The sequence below is a fragment of the Bubalus kerabau genome, chromosome 19, assembly GCF_029407905.1.
Source record: "Bubalus kerabau isolate K-KA32 ecotype Philippines breed swamp buffalo chromosome 19, PCC_UOA_SB_1v2, whole genome shotgun sequence".
Taxonomy (NCBI): Eukaryota; Metazoa; Chordata; class Mammalia; order Artiodactyla; family Bovidae; genus Bubalus; species Bubalus kerabau.
This window is the reverse complement of record NC_073642.1, coordinates 9,339,177-9,347,816: the sequence shown is the minus strand read 5'-3', so window position 1 is coordinate 9,347,816 and position 8,640 is coordinate 9,339,177. Positions and strand designations below refer to the sequence as shown.

The 8,640-nt window shown below is 44.8% G+C and overlaps 1 long non-coding RNA gene across 3 annotated transcripts; it reads right to left on the bottom strand.

The window, feature by feature from the left end:
• Window positions 1-6,395: 6,395 nt before the first annotated feature.
• On the bottom strand, window positions 6,396-8,369 carry LOC129634261 (uncharacterized). Of its 3 annotated transcripts, none has more exons than XR_008705496.1 (3): window positions 8,245-8,369; window positions 7,389-7,508; window positions 6,396-7,290 (listed from the first exon to the last, which is right to left on the bottom strand). It is a non-coding gene; the product is annotated as an uncharacterized LOC129634261 (long non-coding RNA). The 3 variants fall into 3 exon arrangements; XR_008705495.1 differs by having other exon boundaries at window positions 7,389-7,490; window positions 8,245-8,365; XR_008705494.1 differs by having other exon boundaries at window positions 7,389-7,515; window positions 8,245-8,363.
• Window positions 8,370-8,640: the final 271 nt, after the last annotated feature.

The window sequence follows — 8,640 nt, the reverse complement described above, 5'->3', positions numbered from 1 at the left end:
CTTTTGCTGTCTCACTTACAGGGTTATTGTTACCATCTTTCTAAATTCCATATATATGTGTTACTATACTGTATTGGCAATGGCAACCCACTCCAGTACTCTTGCCTGGAAAATCCCATGGATGGAGGGGCCTGGTAGGCTGCAGTCCATGGGGTCGCTAGGAGTCAGACACGACTGAGCGACTTCACTTTCACTTTTTACTTTCATGCATTGGAGAAGGAAATGGCAACCCACTCCAGTGTTCTTGCCTGGAGAATCCCAGGGATGGGGGAGCCTGGTGGGCTGCCATCTATGGGGTCGCACAGAGTCAGATACGACTGAAGCGACTTAGCAGCAGCAGCATACTGTATTGGTGTTTTTCTTTCTGGCTTACTTCACTCTGTATAATAGGCTCCAGTTTCATCCACCTCATTAGAACTGATTCAAATGTATTCTTTTTAATGGCTAAGTAATACTCCATTGTGTATATGTACCACAGCTTTCTTATCCATTCATCTGCTGATGGACATCTAGGTTGCTTCCATGTCCTGGCTATTATAAACAGTGCTGCGATGAACATTGGGGTACACGTGTCTCTTTCAATTCTGGTTTCCTGGGTGTGTATGCTCAGCAGTGGGATTGCTGGGTCATAAGGCAGTTCTATTTCCAGTTTTTTAAGGAATCTCCACACTGTTCTCCATAGTGGCTGTACTAGTTTGCATTCCCTCCCTTTTGTCCACACCCTCTCCAGCATCTATTGCTTATAGACTTTTGGATCGCAGCCATTCTGACTGGCGTGAAATGGTACCTCATTGTAGTTTTGATTTGCATTTCTCTGATAATAAGTGATGTTGAGCATCTTTTCATGTGTTTGTTAGCCATCTGTATGTCTTCTTTGGAGAAATGTCTATTTAGTTCTTTGGCCCATGTTTTGATTGGGTCATTTATTTTTCTGGAGTTGAGCTGCAGGAGTTGCTTGTATATTTTTGAGATTAAGTCTTTAATTTTTAAACATTATAATTTTTAAATAAAAAAAAGACAATAGCTAGTGTTGGTGAGATTATAGAGAAATTTGAACCCTCACATATTTCTTGAGTATATAAAGTGAGGAAGCCACTTTGGAAAACACTCTGCATTCCTCAAAATGTGACCCAGCAATTCTACTCCAGGTATATTATAAAGAGAATGAAAACATGACCTGCATCATGAAACATAACACACACACACACACACAAACTTGTTATAAAAACACAACACAAATTCTTGTACATGAATATCCACAACAGTGTTATTCATAACACCCAAGAGGTGGAAGTAACCATGGATGTCATAAGGCCCAATTCCATCAACTGATAAATGATAAACAAAAGCTGGTCTATCCATATAATGGACTAGTATACAACCATAAACAGGAGTGAAGTACTACTGATGCTTCAGCATGGCTAACCTTTAAAACATTATGCTAAGTAGAAGAAGTCAGACACTAAAGATCACATAAGTCTGATTCCATTTATACACCATGTCCAGAATAGGAAAGTGCATAGATACAGAAAGCAGATTAGTGGCTGTCAGGAACTGGAGGGAGGAGAAAATGGGGAGTGTCTGCTAAGGTACCAGTTTTCTCTTTGGGATAATGAAATGTTCTGAAATTAGATAGTAGTGATATTTGCATAATCTAGTGAATATATGGAAGAACACTGAATTGTATACTTTAAAATGATGAATTTTATGTTATGTGAATTATATCTCAGTTTTTAAATACATTCTTAAAGTCAAACAAATCTTTTACATTTATGTAGTGATGTGTAGTTTCCAAACTTCTGTTCTTTACAGCTTCTGGTTTGACTTTCACATTCTTGTCCCATGTGAAAGTCAAATGAGCCTTATGACTCCCCTGGTCATTTAGGGGTTCAGAGTCTTTCCTTTTTTTCTTTGTCAAACCCTAGGGCATTGTTTTGAAGTGAAGTGAAGTGAAGTGAAGTCGCTCAGTCGTGTTCAACTCTTTGCGACCCGATGGACTGTAGCCCACCAGGCTCCTTGGTCCATGGGATTTTCCAGGCATGAATACCGGAGTGGGGTGCCATTTCTTTCTCCAGGGGATCTTCCCGACCCAGGGATCGAACCCAGGTCTCCCGCATTGTAGGCAGACACTTTACCGTCTGAGCTACCAGGGCATTGTTTTAGTCAGGACCAAAGCCTGGAGCAGCGTAGAGCTCTTGCTCAAATTCCACTAGAGAGAACTTGGTCATATGGCTGATATCTACTTTGGAAGGAGGCTCAGAAATGTAATCTAGCCATGTACCTAGTATCAGATTCTGATGGACAGGCCTCTCTCTTTACCACAGACATCAAATTCTTTAGGCAAAACACATTAGAGGGCCAGCCTGTGAGTTACTAGCCATTCTTCAAAAGCACCTCTGGAGATGACCACAACCACCTGTCATAAGAAATCAGCTTCTCTGTCTCACCTACAAGGACCTCCATCATCTAGCCCCAGCTCACTCAGGCTGCTCTGTGATCCCTAATCCTTACCTATTACATGCTCCAGTTCACCTGGTTTCAGGAGCAGGTGCTGATCATTCCAGGCCTCCCACCTGGCTCACATGCTTGCCTCTCTGCCTTTGCTCCATCTAGAATTTACCCTTCCTCCAATTCCAGTGTGACCTCTCCTGAAATACCATCCTCGACAAGCAGCCTGTGCATGGTTGCGTCTCCATGAGCTCTCAGCAGACATGGAGCTCTACCTTGCAGTGTGTTGACCACTCTTTAGCCAAAATGAAGAAGCACCTTATGGGAAGGTTACCCTGATAGATCGAACTTAGAGCGTATCTACTGGGGCACAGTAAGACAAAAGATCTTCCCTCAATTATTTCATTCTCTGATAGGGGAGAGAACATAATTATCCATAGAAGACATTCAGTTAAATTGCCCCAGGAGTCCACATGTTGGAAGAAGGCTTCTCCTGAATGGAGAGATGGGAACGTTGACTAGAGAAGGAAATGTTGGGTCAGACCATGAAAGTATGTGACAGGCAAGAGACGGTGTCCTTTCCACCTGAGTCCCCCACCCCAACCCCAGTGCATCCTTCACACCAGCTACCAAAATGATCTTTCTAATACCTGGCCAGGCCAATCTGCTGCTGAAAACCCTTCCTAATTCTCCGTAGCTCATAGCAACATTTTTCCATCACATCACAACATCAAGTGTTCCACAGACAGTGAGCTCTCAGCCAGCACTACAATAAACAACCCTTGAAAACTCAAAATGCATATCAACTCAGTTAATGGTCTGAGTGTTCTCTGGTCAAAAAGGCAATTTTTTATTATTTTTTATTGAAGATTTGTTGGTATATGATATATAACTGGCAGATCATAACGATATAGTGATTCATAATTTTTAAAGATTATACTCCATTTATGTGAAAGTGTTAGTTGCTCAGTCGTGTCCAACTCTTTGCAATCCCATGGATTGTAGCCTACCAGGCTCCTCTGTCCATGGAATTCTCCAGGCAAGAATAGTGGAATGGGTTGCCATGCCCTTCTCCAGGAGATCTTCCCAACTCAGGGATCGAACCTGGGTCTCCTACATTACAAATATATTCTTTGCTGTCTGAGCCACCAGGACTCAATATATCCTTGTAGCTTATTTTATACACAATAGTTTTTACCTTTTAATTCCCTACCCTCTCCCCACCGGTAACCACTAGGTTGTTCTCTATACATATGAGTCTGCTTCTTTTTGTTATAGTCACTAGTTTGTTGTATTTTTTTGGATTCCACAAATAAGTTAGATCATACAGTATTTTTATTTCTCTGTCTCACATTTCACTTAGCATAACACCCTCTGAACTCCATTCATGTTGCTGCAAATGCAAAATCTCATTTTTTTATGGCTGAGTAGCTGCAGTCTATGGGGTCACTAAGAGTCGGATACAACTGAGTGACTTCACTTTCACTTTCATGCATTGGAGAAGGAAATGGCAAGCCACTCCAGTGTTCTTGCCTGGAGAATCCCAGGGACGGGGGAGCCTGGTGGGCTGCCGTCTATGGGGTCGCACAGAGTCGGACACAACTGAAGTGACTTAGCAGCAACAGTATTTCACTGTCTATATAAACCATGTCTTCTTTATCCATTCATCTGTTGATGGGCACTTAGTTCCTGTTTTCCTCAAGTGCATTTGACCCAAGGGTGTTTTTTTTTTTTTCCTTGAATATCTTTTGTTCATCTCAAGGTGCTGGTATGGTCCATTTGGGAAACAGCTGACCTGCCAGATGGCGCTCAGCCCTCCTGGAAGCAGATTCTGTGTAACTGCACAGCGTGTTCTCCCACCCCACCCCCATATTGCTGTGAGCTTTAGCTACACTGAAATTCTCACACAGCCTCCAGGGTGTTGGCTGTTCACTTGTCTTTCTTTCGCCAAGGCCCTCTTTCTTCTTGGGCTTCCCTGATAGCTCAGTTGGTAAAGAATCCACCTGCAATGCAGGAGACCCAGGTTCGATTCCTGGATCAGGAAGAGAGAAGGGATAGGCTACCCACTCCAGTATTCTTGGGCTCCCCTGAGGCTCAGCTGGTAAAGAATCCGCCTGTAATGTGGGAGACCTGGGTTCAGTCTCTGGGTGGGAAGATGCCCTGGAGAAGGGAAAAGCTACCCACTCCAGTATTCTGGCCTGGAGAAGTCCATGAGTCCACGAGGTGGCAAAGAGTCGGACATAACTTTCACTTTCTTTCCTCTTGGGTAAACCCCGTGCCCACTCCTGGTAGGTCCTCTGCTGAATCTCAGCCCGGTCCCTGCAGGCAGAGCTGACCTGCTTCCTCTGAACTGCCCTTGAATGTCCTTGGAACTTTACATGGTTCTGCAGTTACATGTATTCACTTGGTTTTAGATGTTTAAAGTCAGTTTCTCCCAGTCTAATGGGAATTTCTGAGCATAAAGATTATAACTATTTTGTAACATCCCTGGTCTTGACCCTGAGCTGTGTTCAACAGATGCTTCTATGAGTGAGTGGTAAAATGGGGTCTTTGCAGATGTGACCTAATGCTTTATCCCAGTTGCCTCTGGTTATTAGCTGTCCCAGGGGAGAAAAAAATATCAGATTTTGTGGTTGAAGTTGTGTACTCTATTCCTTAGAGATCCAGGGAGCTCATGAGCAAATTAAGGCTGAAGAGGACTATATAAGGGACCTTGTCTAACCCAGCCTTTCCCAAACACATGGGCCCTAACTCTGGGGGCTGTGAGCAACACAGAGCCCATGCCGTGCTGGCCCAGCCTCTGTGTTCTGCACGGAAAGTGTGCAGATTTCTCTTCTGATGAGATAGGCTCCTGGCCTCTGCCCCATTCCCCCTACCATCATCCCCTCCTCTAGTTTCTCTGCCTTTCCCTCTGCAGGACAGTGCAGTGTTTTTATCTTACTTGTTTTTTTAAATACTTACTTTCTCTTCATGGCAAATAACAATAGTTTTCCAGTTGTGGGAATGATACAAAGTCTTCTTTCCAAAATTAACAGAAATTCAAAACAAGTCCACTGGATCCACATGGATCCTCCCAAATCCGATCCTGTCCACTCACAGTGATCCGCCTCACCTTCACTCAGATGTCATGTCTCACGTGCCATAAGGCAGTGTCCTCAGCTGCACCTCAATGCCTGTCGCCCCAACCTTCCCACTGTCACCCCATCATCACTCTCCCCCTCAGGAACACAGTGTTCCAAAGCCCCACATACACAAAGGAGGAATCCCAGTGAGATTTCCCCTAGACCCTGACAGCTAAGCCGTCACACTAGGCCCCAAGTTCAAAGGACTCCTGGATCTGCATCTGGGTTTGTTGGTAGCTCAAGTTTTAACCAGTGGTAGACAGCCTTGCCCAAGGCCTTTGGGACCCTCCCATTCTACTGAAGTTGACAGGGACCACCAGCTACCTTTACTATAAAAGATCAAGCCATTTCCCCAACACAAGTTAAAAGAAGCCTCAGAAGATAAAATTTAAGAAAACTGTCCAAATAGACTCTCCATTAAGATATTCCCTGGCTCCCAGGGCTCTTTGAAATGTGCTGTGAGAAAAACAGAGCCAGCTTCCTTTACACGTTTCTCATCTTTACTCCAGTTTTTCCAAGGTTTGGAGACTTCTGTCAGGGGCCACACAGGGAAAGTCACTGGGATGGGGCAGCAGTCCAGGGTCTGCATGGTTTTTTCCTGCAGCAGTAGCAGCCACTGGGGTCTTCCACCTTCAGAGGAAGCCCCTATCCTTCAAACTGAGCCCTCTTCCTGCCCTTTAGGCTACAAGTCCGATGCAAACAGGTCATGCAGTTAGCAGAACCCCTCCACACCTGGCCTCCTGGCTGCCCTGGGCTGAGCCCAGGCCCCACCTGGCCTCTGATGGCATCGAATGTCACGTTAGGATAACTTCAAGGCATCACCTAGGTCTCTGAACCTTAGGTCAACCCCAGAGACCTGAGTTCCCTTGGAAAATCCCCGAGGCTGCACAGCAGTACTTGGACCCATTGGCTTGAGGGAACATGTCTTTTAAAAACTCTCAGTGCAAGAGAAAGAAACTTAGGAATCGTAGAATAGAATGTCTCCTAAAGGATGGAGCCCATATCACTAGGGAAAGTGAGATGATCTCAGGTGACACCAAGAGAAATTAAATCACACAGAGAAGAAGTTTTCAATCCTTCTCATTAGGGCAAGAAGAAAGTTCCAGCTTGGAGGTACAGTTTCTCTAACACTCCCCACCACATACTGATGGTTCTTTTCAACCAGCAGGGACAGGGCCTCAGGTCTGAGCCCTGGAAGCTGTCATACTTCCTTGTTTTTATCTTACTTGTTTTTTAAAATACTATTTTCTCTTCATGGCAAATAACAATAGTTTTCCAGTTGTGGGAATGATACAAAGTTTTCTTTCCAAAATAAACAGAAATTCAAAACAAGTCCACTGGAAGAGAACAAATCAGGGGGTGACCTGTAGACACCAGCCCTGGCAAGGGATACGTGTCCAAACAGGAGCACAGCCACACCATGCAAGTGTTCTATGAATGGTTGAAGTGTGGGAATTCCCTTGTTTCAGAGATGAGAAAACCTAGTCAGAGGGGGTCATGTGCTCTACCCATGGAGGTGAAATGGGCCTGAAAGGCCCAGATGAAGGGTATTAATTAGGCTTTAACTTTTATTAAGAAGATATAATCTGTGGTAGATCCTACTAGCTTCTCCATCCTCCTCTTCTCCCTGGACCGCAATGTCTAGTTGGACAGAATGCTGTCCAGACAAAATGCCCCTCTCTTGTCATTCTCACTATGAGGTGTGACAGATGACCAAGTCCTAATCAACAAGATGAAAACAGGTTTTCTGTGAAACTCCCAAGAAGTCTTTTCATGAGAAAGACCCACTCTCTCCTTTCTCTCCTCCCATCATCTTACCATCTGGAATCATGATGTGATGGCTGGAGCCCCAGGAGCCACCTTGGACAATGAGGATGAAGCCACATGTAGCCAAACTGGAAGTAGTCTGGGAAGCTTAACCTGTCCAGGAACACATACCTATGCACTTTTACATGAGAAGGAGACATTTGCATTATATTTAAGCCCTTTTTATTTAGAGGTTTTGTGCCACCAAACTTAATGTGAATGGGTATATAAGCTTTGCTCCCTAGTGTAGAATTCTTTGACATGGACACAGCCCTATAAGATCTCTGTCTTGCCTTATCCTCATAACAACCTTGAGAGATATGCAGGTAAAGCATATCCTATCCTTACAAAAAAAAAAAAAAATAGATGAAAAGACTGTAAGGCCCATAGGTGGCAGGAGGCCAGAGGTGTTGTTCAGGACTGAGTTGTCATGCCCTGAGCCTAAGCTCAGTCTCTGCCTCCAATCAGCTTGACTTGGTAAGACTCATCCTTGACCTGACCATTCCCCAGCCCCTGAGAGAACCGTTCAGGAGGGCTCCCTCTTCAGTCAGTGTCTGCTTTCCCTAAGCAGCATCTTTGGCTTACATGCCAAAGAACTCTGTATATTAGATGAAGTGGAATCCCCACCTCACCCACACACACAGGCCTTCCCTTATTTACAACTTAAAACCATGTTTTCAGCTTTCATCCAAGGCTAGAATAAGAAAATACCAAGGGCAGACTTTTACCACTTATTTTTCACAAATCACAGCAGCCAGTTTCAGACCAGCCATGTGGTCACAGAAACGGCTGGGTTTTGCTGCCTGAACTGATGAAACACCATTCCTGCAACAGCAACTCAGAGTATGTGTGGGGTGAGGCACCTCACCTGGCACAGGTCCAGGTCAGCCCAGTAGCCGCACAGCCTGTTCAGAGCCAGGAGCTCCCAGCAGCATGTGCTGCATCTTCAGGCCACCACATGAGGCACAGGGCTTCTGTGAGTACCTTTCCTGCTGGGTCTGATGAAGCAATGGGAAGTTTGCAGATTAAGTGAGATTAAATTCCAGGCAAATCTTTTAAAAAGAGTCTTTACCCAAAGCAGATGTACACAATACAAGGCAGACTGATTGGGAGCAAGAGCCTTAAACCCAGGAGGGTTGAGCTTCAGAAGACACAGGAGCAGAGCAGCGGTGAAAGCTCTGGGTCATTGAGGACCACAGGTCTGGAGGCGAGTGAGCCTCCTGGACACGACTTTTAAAGCTGAGATGAATGAGCAGCACGTGGA